Raw genomic sequence first — 18,527 nt, forward strand, 5'->3', positions numbered from 1 at the left:
AATAAGAAGCACAATACAAAGGATTGGTTTATAAATGATTTTATATTCATTAGTAGGTATTCGATTTACATATTTTACATTATGATGGAAAGTGTCGGCTTTCTGGCCTGTCTGAACTGATTAAATGTCAAATGTCAATGGACTGAATAATCTGCAAAAGGAACACATTACACTTACTATCAAAACACTGATGTTCATAACCGATTTCTTTTTTTTTTTCTTTTTTTGAGATAGAGTTTCACTGTTGTTGTCCAGGCTGGAGTGCAATGGCACACTCTCAGCTCACCACAACCTCAGCGTCTGGAGTAGCTGGGATTACAAGCATGTACCACCACGCCTGGCTAATTTTGTATTTTTAGTAGAGACGGGGTTTCTCCATGTTGGTCAGGCTGATCTTGAACTCCCGACCTCAGGTGATCTGCCTGCCTTGGCCTCCCAAAGTGCTGGGATTACAGACATGCACCACTGCACCTGGCCCATAACCGATTTCTTAACACTGGCTCCAAGGCAACTATTTTGAAAACACTGGATATTTATGTTTATATGTTGTTGTTGTTTTTTTTTTTTTGGAAAAATATTTTTCAGGATGGAGCTTTGCTCTTGTTGCCCAAGCTTGAGTGCAATGGTGCAATCTCAGCTCACTGCAACCTCCGCCTCCTGGGTTCAAGCAATTCTCCTGCCTCAGCCTCCTGAGTAGCTGGGATTATAGGCATGTGCCATCACCCCTGGCTAATTTTGTGTTTTCAGTAGAGATGGGGTTTCCATGTTTGTCAGGCCAGTCTCAGACTCCTGACCTTGTGATTCACCCGCCTTGGCCTCCCAAAATGCTGCAAATACAGGCATGAGCCACCTAATTAGTGTCCAGCCTGATTTTCTTTTTTTTGAGATAGGGTCTCACTCTGTCACCCAGGCTGAAGTGCAGGGGCATATTCACAAGTCGTCACTGCCTTGACCTCCTGGGTTCAAGCCATCCTCCCACCTTAACCTCTCTAGTAGCTGGGACCTCAGACGGATGCCACCACGCCTGGCTAACTTATGTATTTTTGTACAGATGGGGTTTCACCAGGTTGCCCAGGCTGGTCTTGAACTCCTGGGCTCAAGCAGTCTGCTTCCCTTGACCTCCCAAAGTGCTGGGATTACGCTTTGGTTCACATGGTGGGAGTTGCCATGCCCAGCCTGGAAAAAGTTTTCTACAAATTAATGAATTGGAAGCTGGGCTGCGTCATTTTCTTTGCTTGCTTTTAAAATTTTCTATTATTCTAACAGTATCTTAAGGGACATAGCTCTATGCTGTAAGTGCATACCTTAGATTTCTTCTGGAATTACTGTTCTGATCTTCAATGGTCTGGTCTTCACATTTTATCCCTAAAATGTAGACTACAAAAGTCATCATAAGTTATTACAAAATTATAGAAAAATTATTAGGTTCTATGTTCATGGGACACTGTGGCCATGGCTGACTTACTCACCAAAGTTCAGTTGACCCTGACCAACATGAGTTTGAAATACACAGTCCACTCATATGCAAATTTTTATCAGCTTTTGCCATCCCTAAGAGAGCAAGACCAAGCCCTCCTTTTGCTCAGGCTACTCAATGTGAAGCCAACAAGGAAGAACACCTTTGTCATAATCCACTTTGATTTAATACAAACAACACAGCTTCTCTTCTAATATTTTTGATAACCTTTTCAGAAGAATACTTACTACTACGCATTACTTAATACTTATTATTGTAAGAATGCAGTCTATAATATGCCAAACAGGCTCAGCATGGTGTCTCATGCCTGTAATCACAGCACTTTGGGATGTGAGGGAGGCAGAATGCTTGAGGCAAGGAGTTCAAGACCCTCCACCATACAAAAAAATTACACAAAAATTAGCTGGGGATGGTGGCACTCGCCTGTAGACTGAGCAAGTCTATGTCTAAGAGACCCTGTCTTAAACATATGTAACACACACACACACACACACACCCCCTTTTTTTTTTTTTGACACGGAGTCTCTGTTGCCAAGGCTGGAGTGCAGTGGCATGATCTTGGCTCACTGCAACCTCTGCCTCCCAAGTTCAAGTGATTCTCCTGCCTCAGCTAATTTTTGTATCTCTCTTTTTTTTTTTTTTTTTTGAGATGGAGCCTCTTTCACCCAGGCTAGAGTGCAGTGGTGCAATCTCAGCTCACTGCAAACTCCACCTCCCGGGTTCAAGTGATCCTCTTGCCTCAGCCTCCCAAGTAGCTGGGATTACACTACAGGTGCACACCACTACACTCAGCTAATTTTTGTATTTTTAGTAGAGTTGGGGTTTCACCATGTTGGCCAGGCTAGTCTTGAACTCCTGACCTCAAGTGATTTGCCTGCCTCAGCCTTCCAAAGTGCTGGGATTATAGACAGGAGCCACCGCGCCCAGCCATACACACATTTATCATTTACTATTTATTACTATTTTTATTTATTTTTTTATTTTTTTTGAGACAGAGTTTCGCTCTTGTTACCCAGGCTGGAGTGCAACGGCGCAATCTTGGCTCACCGCAACCTCCGCCTCCTGGGTTCAGGCAATTCTCCTGCCTCAGCCTCCTGAGTAGCTGGGATTACAGGCACGCGCCACCACGCCCAGCTAATTTTTTGTATTTTTAGTAGAGACGGGGTTTCACCATGTTGACCAGGATGGTCTCGATCTCTCGACCTCGTGATCCACCCGCCTCGGCCTCCCAAAGTGCTGGGATTACGGGCTTGAGCTACCGCGCCCGGCTTTTATTTTTTTTGGACAGGGACTCACTCTGTTTCCCAGGCTAAAGTGTAGTGGTGCAATCATGGTTCACTGCAAGCTCAACGTCCCAGATTCAAGCAAACCTACTGCCTCAGCCTTCTGAATAGCTATGAACACAGGTGTGCCACCATGCCTGGCTAATTTTTTTTTTTTGAGACGGAGTTTCGCTCTTGTTACCCACACTGGAGTGCAATGGTGCGATCTCGGCTCACCGCAACCTCCGCCTCCTGGGTTCAGGCAATTCTCCTGCCTCAGCCTCCTGAGTAGCTGGGATTACAGGCATGCGCCACCATGCCCATCTAATTTTTAGTATTTTTAGTAGAGACGGGGTTTCACCATGTTGACCAGGATGGTCTCGATCTCTTGACCTCATGATCCACCCGCCTCGGCCTCCCAAAGTGCTGGGATTACAGGCTTGAGCCACCGCGCCCGGCCCCTGGCTAATTTTTTAATTGTTTTATACAGACAGGTATCACTCCATTGCTACAGCCGGTCTCAAAATCCTGGGCTCAAGTAATCCTCCTGGCTTAGCCTCCCAAAGTACTATAATTATAGGTGTGAGCCACCACCTGACCATATATATGTAGACACATATATGCCAAACATACAAAATATATGTTGACTGTTTCTGTTATCAATAAAGTTCTGGTCAACAGTAGTCTATTAGTAGTTAACTTTTTATGGACTCTAAATTTACAGGCATCTGATTGACTGTACAATCAGAATCTCTAACCTGCACCTTGTTCAAGGATCTATTGTATTCCCTACCATGTTCTAAATCATTGAGCAGTAAAGATGACCAAGAAACACTTGTGCCGGGTGCGGTGGCCTGCAATCCCAGCACTTTGGGAGGCCGAGGGGGGTAGATCACGAGGTTGAGAGATCGAGACCATCCAGGTCAACATGGTGAAACCCCATCTCTACTAAAAATACAAAAAATTAGCTGGGCATGGTGGCACGTGCCTGTAATCCCAGCTACTTGGGAGGCTGAGGCAGGAGAATTGCCTGAACCCAGAAGGCGGAGGTTGCAGTGAGCTAAGATCACGCCGTTGCACTCCAGCCTGGGTAACAAGAGCGAAACTCCGTCTCAAAAAAAAAAAAAAAAGTAAACACTTGTTCTCTAAAGTGAAGAAATGTCATCCTTACCTACAGACATCAGGTTCCTGATGATTTCCCATGTCACATCTGTAGAGATTCTTCTGGGAAGATCCAACAAAGCCCACTCCTCCTGGGTGAAGTTTATAGCCACATCCTCAAAGGTCACTAAGTCCTGAAACATCCCATATGTTCACAGGAGGAAGGTTAAGACTGGCTGGCAGCATTAGGAATCTATACTCTTGAAGTTCACATGATACTGTAGACTCCAAAATTTTATTCAATGACTTGGTCAGACTCTTGTCTACACTCACTTTCTCTATCACAGCAATTCTCATGCTAGAATTTAATATATTCAGTAAAGTAACAGCCAACAGGGACATACCTTTCATTGGTGATTTCAGAGACTGAGATAAGATACCTGGGTCACGTCTAGTGTCTCTCTGTATACTGGGTCAGTACTACTTCTCATGAGAAAGTCCCAAACATACAGTCTGTAAGACAGTATTAGCAGTTCTGAGACTGCATATTCTTACACATGTTTATTTAGAAAGTTGAACTTTTCATGGTATCTAGGAGCTAGATTTAGGAAGACCTGCACCAACATAACCAATACATGGGGTTGTGTATGCCTTAACTAATTATGCAGAGAATATGGTATTTGCCTAATTCCCATTTTCCTTCTGACAGTTTGGTATTTTCAGCAGAAGGAATTCGGTATTTTCAGCAGAAGCAGTGTACCTAATAAGTCCCTGCTAAGTTTGAATAATTTCCCCTTCCAAACTCTTTTTTTTTTTTTTTTTTTTTTTGAGACGGAGTTTCACCCGTGTTACCCAGGCTGGAGTGCAATGGCGCGATCTCAGCTGACCACAACCTCCGCCTCCTGGGTTCAGGCAATTCTCCTGTCTCAGCCTCCTGAGTAGCTGGGATTACAGGCACGCACAATCATGCCCAGCTAATTTTTTTGTATTTTTAGTAGAGACGGGGTTTCACCTTGTTGACCAGGATGGTCTCGATCTCTTGACCTTGTGATCCACCCGCCTCGGCCTCCCAAAGTGCTGGGATTACAGGCTTGAGCCACCGCGCCCAGCCCAAACTCTTAATGAAATTTAATTCCTAATGTGTCAGTACTGAAAGTGGGGCCTTTATGAGGTAATTGGGTCATGATGGCTCTGCCTCATGAATAGATCAGTCCACTGCTGAATTGAAGAGGTAGTGGATAATGGGTTAGCCTACAAATAAGATCTGTGGCCTTGTAAGAAGAGATAGAGACTAGCGAGGTGTGGTCTCTATCTCTTGGAGTCCATAAATCCCAGCACTTAGGGAAGCTGAGGCAGGCGGATCACCTGAGGTTGCAAGTTCAAGACCAGCCTCACCAACATGGAGAAACCCCGTCTCTACTAAAAATACAAAAATTAGCCAGCCATGGTGGTACATGCCTGTAATCCCAGCTATGTGGGAGGCTGAGGCAGAATTGCTTGAACACAGGAGGTGGAGATTGCGGTAAGCTGAGGTCACGCCATTGCACTCCAGCCTTGGAAAGAAGAGTAAAACTCCATCTCAAAACAAAAAAAAAAAAACGACCAAAGTTAGCACGATCAGCCCCCTTGCCTAGTGATCTCCGTTGCCTCAGATAGTAAAGAGCAAGAAGCTTTCACCAGATGCATCCCCTTTGCCCTTGGATTTCCAAATTTTGAGAATTGTACAAAATATTTTTTAATATATTAACCAAAATTCAGGTTTTGTTTTTTGAGACAGAGCCTTGCTCTGTTGCACAGGATGCAGTGGGGTGATGTTGGCTCACTCCAGCCCTGACCTTCTGGTTCAAATAATTCTTATGCCTCAGCCTCCCACCTATCTGAGATTACAAGCATGCACCACTATGCCCGACTTTGTTTTTGTATTTTAGTAGCAAATGGTTTAGTAGAGCATGGTTTCACCACGCTAAATTTCAGGTATGCTATTACAACTAACAGAAAACAGATAGAACCATGAACAAACATTCTGGGCACAGAGTCTGTAATGAGTAACCCGGGCAGATAACATTTCACACGTTTCACCACCATGTGTTATTTGGGGGCATAGTCCATCCTGTGTGATTACAACAGAACATCTGTGCAAGAGGTCCTGAAGGGAGTGCTAAATATGGAAAGAAAAGACCATTACCAGCCACTACAAAAGCATATAGACCAGTGACACTAAACCACACAAACAAGTCTGCATAAAAACCAGCTAACAACATCCTAGGATCAAATCACATAAATACCAACCTTGAATGTAAGAAGCAGGCTAAATGCCGCAATTAAAAGGCACAGTGGAGGGATACCCCCCAGGGATACCATCCGGGAACTCCCAAGATGGAAAAAAAAAAAAAAAAAGGCACAGTGGCTCACACCTGTAATCACAGCACTTTGGGAGGCCGAGGCAGGTGGATCAAAAGGTCAAGAGATCAAGACCATACAGGCCAACATGGTGAAACCCTGTCTCTACTAAAAATACAAAAATTAGCTGGGTATGGTGGTGCGTGCTTGTAGTCCCAGCTACTTGGGAGGCTGAGGCAGGAGAATCGCTTGAACCCAGGAGGTGAAGGTTGCAGTGAGCCGAGATCGTGCCCCTGTACTCCAGCCTGGCAACAGAGCGAGACTCTTGTCTCAGAAAAAAAAAGCAAGATCCAATGATAGGCTGTTTTTAAGACACCCACCCATCTCAGATGCAATGACACCCTGAGGCTCAAAGCAAAGGGAAGGAGAAAAATCCACCAGCAAACAAAAAAGAAGAAGGCTATAATTTGGATTTGTATCCCCACCCAAATCTCATATCGAATTGTAATTCCCCATATTGGAAGTGGGGCCTGGTGGAAGGTGATTGGGTGGTGGGGTGGTCCTTCATGAATAATTTAACACCATCCCTGTGGTGTTGTTTTTGTGATAGTAAGTTCTTGTGAGAACTGGTCATTTAAAAGTCTGTGGCACCTTGACTTGCTCTCTCCTGCTCCTCCTCTGGCCATGTGAAGTGGTGCTCCCCCTTCACCTTCTGCCATGATTGTCAGTTTCCTGAGACATTCCCAGAAGCAAATCAGATGCCATGCTTCCTGTACCATGCTTCATGTATGGTCTGCAGAATCACAGGCCAATTCACCCTCTTTTCTTTATAAATTACCCAGTCTCAGGTATTTATCACACTGCAAGAATGGAGTAATACAAGAAAATTCATACTGATAAGTGGGGCATTACTATAAAGATACCTGAAACTGGAATTGGCTTTGGAACTTCTTATTAGGCAGAGATTGGAAGAGTCGGGGAGGCTCAGAAGATGACAGGAAGATGAGGGAGTTTGGGACTTTCTAGAGGCTTGCTGAATGGTTGTAGCCAAGATGCTGATAGTGATATAGACAATAAAGTTTGGGCTGAGGAGGTCTCATATGGAAATAACAAACTTATTGGGAACTGAGGTAGAGGTCACTTTTGTTTTGCCTTAGCAAAGAGCGTGGCTGAGACAGAGTCTCACTCTGTCCCCAGGCTGGAGTGCAGTGGCACAATCTCAGCTCACTGCAGCCTCTGCCTTCTGGGTTTCAGCAGTTCTCCTGCCTCAGTCTCTTGGGTAGCTGGGATTACAGGGATGCACCATCATGCCCAGCTAATTTTTGTATTTTTAGTAGAGACAGGGTTTCACTATGTTGGCCAGGCTAGTCTTGAACTCCGGACCTCAGGTGATCCACCTGCCTTGGCCTCCTGAAGTGCTGGGATTATAAACGTGAGCCACCATGCCCAACTGGGATCTGTGGAACTTCTGAACTTAAGAATGATGACTTAGGGTATCTGGTGGAAGAAACTGCAAAGCAGCAAAGCATTCAAGGTGTGCCCTGGCTGCTTTTAACAGCCTATGCTGAAAGAAATGCCACAAAACTGGAACTTATATTTAAAGGGGAAGCAGAGTAAAAAGTTTAGAAAATTTGTAGCCTGGCCATGTGGTAGAAAAGAAGAACACATTTTTAGGGAAGGAATCAGGCAGGCTGTAGAAATTTGCATAAGCAAAAAGAAGCCAACTGTTGATAGCTAAGACAATGGGGAAAAGGCCTATAAGGCATTTCAGAGATCTTCATGGAAGCCCCTCCCATCATGGGCCCAGAGGCCTAGCAGGGAAGAATGACTTGTGGGCCAGGCCCAAGATCCCACTGCCCTGCACAGCTTCAGGACATCACTACCCCAAATCCCAGCTGCTCTAGATCCAGCCTTGGCTCAAAGGGCCCCAGATACAGCTTGAGCCACTGCATCAGAGGGTGCAAGCCATAAGCCTTGGTGGATTCTATGTGGTGTTAAGCCTGCAGGTGTGCAGAATGCAAAGGTTGAGGCTTGGGAGCCTCCACCTAAATTTCAAAAGATGTATGGAAAAGCCCGGATGTCCAGGCAGAAGCCTGCTGCAGGGGTAGAGCCTTCATGGAGAACCTCTATTGGGAAAGTATGGAGGAGAAATGTGGGGTTGGAGGCCCCCCATGTTCTCAACTGGGGTATTGCCTAGTGGAACCTTGAGAAGAGGACCACTATCCTCCATACCCCAGAATGGTAAATCTGTCAAGTTAGCACCCTGCACCTGAAAAGCCACAGGTACTCAATGCTAGCCCATGATAGCAGCCATGGGACTAAACCCTCCAAAGCCATAGGGACAAAGGAAGAATTTTCTTATGTAAGAAAATAACTCTAAGGAAGAGAACTGACAATTCAACATCATTAAAATTAAGAATGAGTCCCTGTAAAATGGAGTAAAAAGATAAACCAGGCTGGGCATGGTGGCTCATGCCTGTAATCCCAGCACTTTGGGAAGCCAAAGCAGATGGATCACCTGAAGTCAGTAGTTCAAGACCAGTCTGACCAACATGGTGAAACCCTGTCTCTACTAAAAATATAAAATTAGCCAGATGTGGTGGCTCATGCCTGTAATCCCAACTACTTGGGAGGTTGAGGCAGGAGAAATGCTTGAACTCGGGAGATGGAGATTGTAGTGAGCTGAGATCATGTCATTGCACTCCAGCCTGGGCAACAAGAGTAAAATTCTGCCTTAAAAAAATAAAAAGCGGGGGATGGCTGGCAAGATGGCCAAATAGGAATAACTCTGGTCTGCAGTTCCCAGCGAGATCAATGCAGAAGGCAGGTGATTTCTGCATTTCCAACTGAGGTACCTGGCTCATCTCACTGGGACTGGTTAGACAGTGAGTGCAGCCCATGGAGGGCAATCCAAAGCATGGGGGTGTCACCTCACCTGGGAAGTACAGCGGGTTGGGGAACTCCCTCCCCTAGCCAAGGGGAAGCTGAGACTGTGCCGTGAGGAATGGTACAGTACACTCTGGCCTAGATATGATACTTTTCCCTTAGTCTTCATATCCCGTAGACCAGGAGATTACCTGGGGTGCCTATACCACCAGCGTTTCAAGTACAAAACTAGGTGGCTCTTTGGGCAGACACCAAGCTAGCTGCAGTTTCTTTTCTTCATACCCCAGTGGCACCTGGAGCACCAGTGAGACAGAACCATTCACTCTCCTGGAAAGGGTGCTAAAGCCAGGAAGCCAACTGGTCTAGCTCAGTGGATCCTATGCACAGGGAGCCCAGCAAACTAAGATCTACTGGCTTGAAATTCTTGCTGCCATCACAGCAGTCTGAAGTCAACCTGGGACCCTAGAGCTTGGTGTAGGGAGGAGCATCCATCATTGCTGAGGCTTGAGAAAGAGGTTTTCCACTGACAGTATAAACTGCCAGGAAGTTTGAACTGGGCAGAGCCCACCGCAGCTCAGCAAAGTCACTGTAGCCAGACTGCCTCTCTAGATTCCTTCTCTCTGGGCAGGGTATCTCTAAAAGGCAGCAGCCCCAGTCAGGGGCTTATAGATCAAATTTCCATCTCCCTTGGACAGAGCTCCTGGGGGAAGGGGCGGCTGTGGGCACAGCTTCAGCAGACTTCAATGTTCCTGCCTGCTGTATCTGAAGAGAGCAGCAGATCTCCCAGCACAGGACTTGAGCTCTGCTAAGGGACAGACTGCTTCCTCAAGTTGGGGGTGGGGAGGCCCTGGCCCTGGGGTTCCTGACTTGAAGACTCCTACCAACAGGGTTCAACAGACACCTCATACGGGAGAACTCTGGCTGGCATCTGGCAGGTGCCCTTCTGGGACGAAACTTCCAGAGGAAGGAACAGGCAGCAATCTTTGCTATTCTGCAGCCACCTCTGGTGATACAGGCAAACAGAATCTGGAGTGGACCTCCAGCAAACTCCAGCAGACACTGAAGCAGAGGGGCCTATTAGAAAGAAAACTAACAAATAGAAAGGAATAGCATCAACCAAGCGGACGTCCACACAGAAACTCCATCCAAACCTCACCAACATCAAAGACCAAAGGTAGATAAATCCAGAAAGGTAAGGAAAAAACAGCACAAAAGGGCAGAAAATTCTAAAATGCTTCTTCCCCTCCAAAGGAACACAACTCCTTGCCAGCAAGGCAACAAAACTGGACAGAGAATGGGTTTGATGAATTGAGAGAAGCAGGCTTCAGAATAATAAACTCCTCCGAGCTAAAGGAGCATGTTCTAACCCAATGCAAAGAAGCTAAGAACCTTGAAAAAAAGGTTATAGGAATTGATAAATGACCGATGGAGCTGAAAAACACAGCATGAGAACTTTGTGAAGCATACACAAGTATCGATAGCCAAATCAATCAAGCAGAAGAAAGGATATCGGTGATGAAGATTACCTTAGTGAAATAAAGCATAAAGATAGGATTAGAGAAAAAAGAATGAAAGAAATGAACAAAGCCTCCAAGAAATATGGAACTATGTGAAAAGACCACACCTACGTTTGATTGGTGTACCTGAAAGTGATGGGAGAATGGAACCAAGTTGGAAAACACTTCAGGATATTATCCAGGAGAACTTCCCCAACCTAGCAAGACAGGCCAACATTCAACTTGAGGAAATACAGAGAACACCACAAAGATACTCCTCAAGAAGAGCAATATCAAGACATAATTGTCAGATTCACCAAGATTGAAAGGAAGGAAAAAATGTTAAGGGCAGCCAGAGAGAACGGTCGGGTTACCCCCAAAGGGAAGCCCATCAGACTAACAGCCAGTCTTTCTGTAGAAACCTTACAAGCCAGAAGAGAGTGAGACCAATATTCAACATTCTTAAAAGAATTTTCAACCCAGAATTTCATATCCAGCGAAACTAAGCTTCATAAGCGAAGGAGAAATAAAATCCTTTACAGACAAGCAAATGCTGACAGATTTTGTCACTACCAGGCCTGCCTTACAAGAGCTCCTGAAGAAAGCAATAAACAGGAAAAACTGGTACCAGCCACTGCAAAAACATACCAAATTTTAAAGACCATCAACACTAAGAAGAAACTGTATCAACAAATGGGCAAAATAACCATCTATCATCATAATGACAGGATCAAATTCACATATAACAATATTAACCTTAAATGTAAATGGGCTAAATGCCCCAATTAAAAGACACAGACTTGCAAATTGGATAAAAGGTCAAGATCCATACAGGGAGGGGAGCATCATACACTGGAGTCTGTTGGGGGGGAACTAGGGGAGGGATAGTGGGGGTTAGGAAGTTGGGGAGGGATAACATGGGGGGAAATTATAAGTGATGGGGAGGAAGGCAGCAAACCACATTGCCATGCATGTAGCTATGCAACAGTCTTGGATGTTCTTCACATGTACCCCAAAATGTAAAACGCAATAAAATATATATTTTTTTAAAAAGTCAAGATCCGGCCGGGCGCGGTGGCTCAAGCCTGTAATCCCAGCACTTTGGGAGGCCGAGACGGGTGGATCACAAGGTCAAGAGATCGAGACCGTCCTGGTCAACATGGTGAAACCCTGTCTCTACTAAAAATACAAAAAATTAGCTGGGCATGGTGGCGCGTGCCTGTAATCCCAGCTACTCAGGAGGCTGAGGCAGGAGAATTGCCTGAACCCAGGAGGCGGAGGTTGCGGTGAGCCGAGATCGCGCTATTGCACTCCAGCCTGGGTAACGAGAGCGAAACTCAGTCTCAAAAAAAAAAAAAAAGTCAAGATCCATTGGTGTACTATATTCAGGAGACCCATCTCATGTGCAAAGACACACATAGGCTCAAAATAAAGGGATGGAGGAATATTTACCAAGCAAATGGAAAGAGAAAAAAACAGAGGTTGCAATCCTAGTCTCTGATAAAACAGACTTAAAAAAGATCAAAAAAGACAAAGAAGGGCATTACATAACAATAAAAGGATCAGTGAACAAGAGGAGCTAACTATCCTAAATATGTATGCACCCAATATAGGAGCACCTAGATTCATAAAGAAAGTTCGTTTTTTGGCCAGGCACGGTGGCTCAAGCCTGTAATCCCTGCACTTTGGGAGGCCGAGGCAGGTGGATCACGAGGTCAAGAGATCGAGACCATCCTGGTCAACATGGTGAAACCCCGTCTCTACTAAAAATACAAAACATTAGCTGGGCATGGTGGCACGTGCCTGTAATCCCAGCTACTCGGGAGGCTGAGGCAGGAGAATTGCCTGAACGCAGGAGGCGGAGGTTGCGGTGAGCCGAGATCGCGCCATTGCACTCCAGCCTGGGTAACAAGAGCGAAACTCTGTCTCAAAAAAAAAAAAAAAAAGTAAAAGAAAAAGAGGGACTCCTCCCTAACTCATTTTATAAGGCCAGCATCATCCTGATACCAAAACCTGGCAGACACACAACAAAAAAGGAAACTATCAGGCCAACAGCCCTGATGAACATGGTGCAAAAATCTTCAATAAAATACTGGCAAACTGAATCCACCAGCACATCAAAAAGGTTATTAACCATGATCAAGTCGGCTTCACGCCTGAGACGCAAGGCTGGTTCAACATATGTAAATCAATAAATGTAATCCATCACATAAACGGAACCAATGACAAAAACCACATTATTATCTCAATAGATGCAGAAAAGGCTTTCAATAAAATTCAACACCCCTGCATGCTAAAAACTCTCAAACTAGGTATTGATGGAATATATCTCAAAATAGTAGCTATTTATGACAAACCTACAGCCAACATCATACTGAATGGGTAAAAGCTGGAAGCATTACTTTTGAAAACTGGCACAAGACGAAGATGCCCTCTCTCACCACTCCTATTCAACACAGTATTGGAAGAAGTTCTGGGCCGGGCCATCAGGTAAAATAAATAAAGGTATTCAAACAGGGAGAGGAAGTCAAATTTTCTCTGTGTGCAGATGACATGACTGTATATTTAGAAAAACCCATCATCTCAGCCCAAAATCTCCTTAAGCTGATAAGCAACTTCACCAGTCTCATGATACAAACTCAATGTGAAAAAATCACAAGCATTCCTATACACTAATAATAGACAAACAGCCAAATCATGAGTGAACTCCTATTCACAATTGCTACAAAAAGAATAAAATATCTAGGAATACAACTTACAAAGGATGTGAAGGACCTCTTCAAGGAGAACTACAATCCACTGTTCAAGGAAATAAGAGAGGACACAAACAAATGGAAAAACCTGACATGCTCATGGATAGGAAGAATCAATAACATGAAAATAGCCATACTGTCCAAAGTAATTCATAGATTCAGTGCTGTCCCATCAAGTTATTGATTTTCTTCACATAATTAGAAAAAACTACTTTAAATTTCACATGGAACAAAAAAAGAGCCCATATAGCCAAGACAATCCCAAGCAAAAAGAACAAAGTTGGAGGCATCACACTACCTGACTTCAAACTATACTACAAAGCTACAGTAACCTCAGAAATAATGCCACACATCTACAGTCACCCGATCTTTGACAAACCTGACAAAAACAAGCAAAGGGGAAAGGATTCCCTATTTAAATAAATGGTGTTGGGAAAACTGGCCAGCCATATGCAGAAAACTGAAACTGGACCCCTTTCTTAAACCTCATACAAAAATTAACTCAAGATGGATTAAAGAACTAAACATAAGACATGAAAGCATAAAAACTCTAGAAGAAAACTTAGGCAATACCATTTAGGACAGGCATCCCCAAACTACAGGCCGCATGCGGCCTCCTGAAGCCATTTATCCGCTCCCCCCTCCCCCCCGCCACCGCACTTCAGGAAGGGGCACCTCTTTCATTGGTGGTCAGTGAGAGAAGCACAGTATGTGGCGGCCCTCCAACGGTATGAAGGACAGTGAACTGGCCTCCTGTGTAAAAAGTTTGGGGATGCCTGATTTAGGACATAGGCATGGGCAAAGGCTTCATGACTAAAACACCAAAAGCAATGTCAACAAAAACCAAAATTGGCAAATGGAACCTAATTAAACTAAAGAGCTTCTGCAGAGTTAGAATGGCTTTCATTAAAAAGTCAGGAAACAATAGATGCTGGAGAGGATGTGGAGAAATAGGATGTGAACTGATTTACACTGTTGGTGGAGCGTAAATCAGTTCAACCATTGCAGAAGATAGTGTGGCGATTCCTCAAGGATCTAGAACCAAAAATACTATTTGACCCAGCAATCACATTACTGGGTATATACCCAAAGGATTATAAATCATTCCACTATAAATACACATGCACATTTGTATTTACTACAGCACTGTTCACAATAGGTAAGCTTTGGAACCAACCCAAATGCCCATCAATGATAGAATGGATAAAGAAAATGTGGCACGGCCAGGCATGGTGGCTCACGCCTGTAATCCAACCACTTTGGAGGCCAAGGTGGGCGGGTCACCTGAGGTTGGGAGTTCAAGACCAGCCTGACCAACATAGTGAAATCCCATCTTTAAAAAAAAAAAAAAAAAAATTTAAATTAATAAAATAAAAGAAAATGTGGCACATACACACCATGAAATACTATGCAGCCATAAACAAGGATGATTTCATGTCCTTTGCAGGGACATGGATGAGGCTGGAAATCATCCTCAGCAAACTATCATAAGAACATAAAGCCAAACAGTGCATGTTCTCACTCATAAGTGGGAGCTGAACAATGAGAACACATGAACACAGGAAGAGGAACATCCACACACCAGGACCTGTTAGGGGATGGGGGGGTCAGGGAAGGGATAGCATTAGGAGAAATACCTAATGTAGATGACAAGCTGATGGGTGCAGCAAACCACTCTGGCATGTGTATGCCTATGTAACAAACCTGCATGTTCTGCACATGTATCTCAGAACTTAAAGTAAAAGGGGCCAGGCGCAGTAGCTGAGGGCTGTAATCCCAGCACTTTTGGAGGCCAAGGTGGATGTATCACCTGAGGTCAGGAGTTTGAGACCAGCCTGGCCAACATGGCGAAACTTCATCTCTACTAAATATACAAAATTAGCCGGGCATGGTGGCACAGCCTGTAATCCCAGCTACTTGGGAGGATGAGGCAGGAGAATTGCTTGAACCTGGGAGGCAGAGGTTGTAGTGAGCCAAAATTGCGTCACTGCACTTCAGCCTGCACAACTAGAGCGAAACTCCGTCTAAAAAAAAAATTAAAAAGGATTAGTGTGCCGAGTATGGTAAAGAAGGCCATATATAACCTGATCAAGACAGTTGCAGGTGGGCAAAAAAAAAAAAGCAATAAAAATACAAATCAATCAAATGTGAGAAAATGACTAAAAATTATTTCACAGAAGATGAAACACTACATAGAGCAAATGCTCAACACTAATACTAATCAGTCAGAAGACATAAAATCACAAGAAAATAAATACTTACAGTAACACATATGCATGAGTGGTCAGACTGTTACTCCACACACAGCCTATTAGCATTTCCTAGTAAATCTGAAAAACATGATAATCGCTGGCTCTTTCTCTGCAATGAAAAAGAAAAACAAAAATAAACTTGAGAAAATTCAAATACTATATATATATAAGCAGTGGACCATGAGAGCAAATCAGGTGATCCACCACCTCAGACAGCATGTCAGGCCAAAAAAAAAAAAACAAAAAAAAAAACCCACATATACTCGCGTGCACGTGCATGCACACACACACACACACACACACACACCCTTTTCAGCATAATATGAATGGTAATAGTAACTGAAAAATCAGAGGAGGTAAACAATGCTTCTGGAAAAATACTTGGTAAACCTATACAGAATCACAAACACCCACTCAGAATCAGTTGAAAATTCTGACCTGTGTTGTCTTTTTCCCCCAACACCATTTCAGCAACAAATGTATGCCATTTACTGAACACCAACCAATTCTCCAAAAACAGCTGGGTGTTCCATAATTCAACGCTGACACCACCCAGTGTGAGTAGAGACCCCACAAGTTGAGAGCGTGGTCCCACAACCCGGCTCCAACTACAAATGCTATCTGCAAGCCCCAGGAACCACCGTCGTAGCCAACTGTGTATAAATCCAACAACCCCATCCTAAGGTTCAGTAGTTTTCTAGAACTGCTCATGGAACTCAGCAAAACGCTTTAGTTAAGGTTTTCAGTTTATTATAAAAGATGGCAGCCAAGAGCAGTGACTTATACCTGTAATCCCAGCATGTTGGGAGACCAAGTCAGGAGGATCACTTGAGGCCAGGACATTATCTATGATGACGAGTTTGAGACTAGCCTGGGCAACATAGCAATCCCGTCTCTATGAGAAACTAAAATAAAATTCGCTGGGTATGCTGACACATGCCTGTAGACTCAGCTGCATAAGCCCAGGAGTTTGGGGCTGCAGTGAGCTATGACTGCACACTGCACTCCAGCCTGGGTGACAGAGAAAGACCCTGTCTCAAAAAAAAAAAAAAAAAAAAAAAAAAGGAAAAAAATTGGCCCAGTGCAGTGGCTCATGCCTGTAATCCCAGCATTTTGGGAGGCTGTGGTGGGTAGATCACGAGGTCAGCAGTTCGAGAACAGCCTAACCAACATAGTGAAACCCTGTCTCTACTAAAAATATAAAAATTAACTGGGCATGGTGGAACACACCTGTAATCCCAGCTACTCAAGAGGCTGAGACAGGAGAATCGCTTCAACCTGGGAGGCAAGAGGTTGCAGTGAGCCAAGATTGTGCCACTGTACTCCAGCCTGCTGGACAGAGTGAGACTCCATCTCACCAAAGAAAAAAAAAAAAAATTGCCCTCTAAAAAAAAATGACAATTAAAATATAGTCTGTGTTTAAAATAGCCTAGGGGGATTAAGAGGTGATATTGTTGTGAACTGAATAAAGGAAATCAGTGTTTCCAAATGCGGAGAGGGATCAGGAAATCCCAAGATTTGCTGCCAGCCTTAGGAGAAGGTAGCCTAGGGACCACAGTTGTGGATTTGAGACCCTGCTTCGCATATATTTGGTAAACTCAGACAAAATCTGAAGCCCCTGATGAGAAAGGAGGAACTGGGGACCCCACAGGACTCCCATACTCGAGGCAGGATTCCACCCCATGACCCTGAGGTGGTCCCCGCACAATCTAGGGAGACACGGGGCAGCGGGCGCAGAGCTGCACACACAGGGTGCTGGGGCTGCAGTTGTCACACAGGGACGGGACAGAGAATGGCTCAGGATCCCGGCTGCCGGCCCAGCCACACCCTGAGGCCTGTGCCAGGAAGACTTGGGTCCCAGGCCCCACAGTCACCCAGGAGGAGGCCTGGGGCCCACCAGAGCCAAATCCTGCCGGTTACAACTAGCCCCACCCTTGTCTCAGGACCCTCAGCCTCGACACTCAACCATTTCCTAGCTTCCAGGTGTCCCAGGGCTCCTGCTGCCAATTTGGGTCCCAGTGTGACAGTGGACGCTACAGACATATCTGCAGATGTCTGTCAGCTACAGAGTGGGAGCCACCTTTAGACAGATGAAGACACCCGCACCCTCCTTGCGGCAGTGCGCCTGATCCAGTTTTCACGACCCTGCCCCATGGCCCTGATTGGATAGGGCTCCAAGACCGGCTCCCTGGAGACTGAATGACAGAAGAAGCATCTCACTATGCTGAGTGGAGCCAGGTGAAAAAATTCCAGACACAGCTCTTGGCTGGCGCGCATTCTTCCATCGCAGTGACCGGACCCTTCCTGGGGAGAAATTTGTACTTAAGCAGAATTCCCTGATGGTACTCAATGGTCTTTCCTGCTTCTTTCTCCAGAAGTGGGGATCACAAGTCTGTGCAGGGAATCCCAGAGTCGCTGTCCAGTGGCGCTATCTCCTGGCCTCAAGGCAGGAGGGCAGCCCAGGCCACGCTGCAGCAGAAGGGGGAGCCTAATGTCCTGCAGGAATGTGGCATGAGGCTGCTGGCGACAAGGCCAAGCCTTTCTCCCACCTAATCTTTCAGTCTGCTTATTTTCAAGAAAATAGGGTGGGGGGCGGTGGCTCACACCTGTAATCCCAGCACTTTGGGAGGCCGAAAATCACGAGGTCAGAAGATCAACACAATCCTGGCCAATACGGAAAATTGCGTCTCTACTAAAAATACAAAAATTAGCTGGGTGTGGTGATGCGTGCCTGTAGTCCCAGCTACTGCGGAGCGTGAGTCAGTAGAATCCCTTGAACCCGGGAGGCAGAGGTTGTGGTAAGCCGAGATTGCACTAAGTGCATGGAAAAACTGGACTACATGGCAGCAATATTCTATAAAAGAGTCAACAGAGAAGAAAAGCAAAAATATGAGCTAGCTCAGAGAAGCAGTCTTTCAGACACAGTTCAGCAGGAAAACCCCCATTCAGGAGGTTAAACA

At 45.0% G+C, this 18,527-nt stretch overlaps 1 protein-coding gene across 1 annotated transcript in view; it reads right to left on the minus strand.

The window, feature by feature from the left end:
- LOC101049866 (zinc finger protein 441-like) overlaps positions 1–18,527 on the minus strand; it is a 71,868-nt gene that overhangs the window by 11,120 nt on the left and 42,221 nt on the right. The window contains 3 exon segments of the mRNA XM_074385694.1: positions 1,305–1,377; positions 3,911–4,034; positions 15,578–15,676. The gene's annotated coding sequence lies outside the window, so the exon portion shown is untranslated.

This window comes from Saimiri boliviensis, chromosome 14 (genome assembly GCF_048565385.1).
Source record: "Saimiri boliviensis isolate mSaiBol1 chromosome 14, mSaiBol1.pri, whole genome shotgun sequence".
Classification (NCBI taxonomy): domain Eukaryota; kingdom Metazoa; phylum Chordata; class Mammalia; order Primates; family Cebidae; genus Saimiri; species Saimiri boliviensis.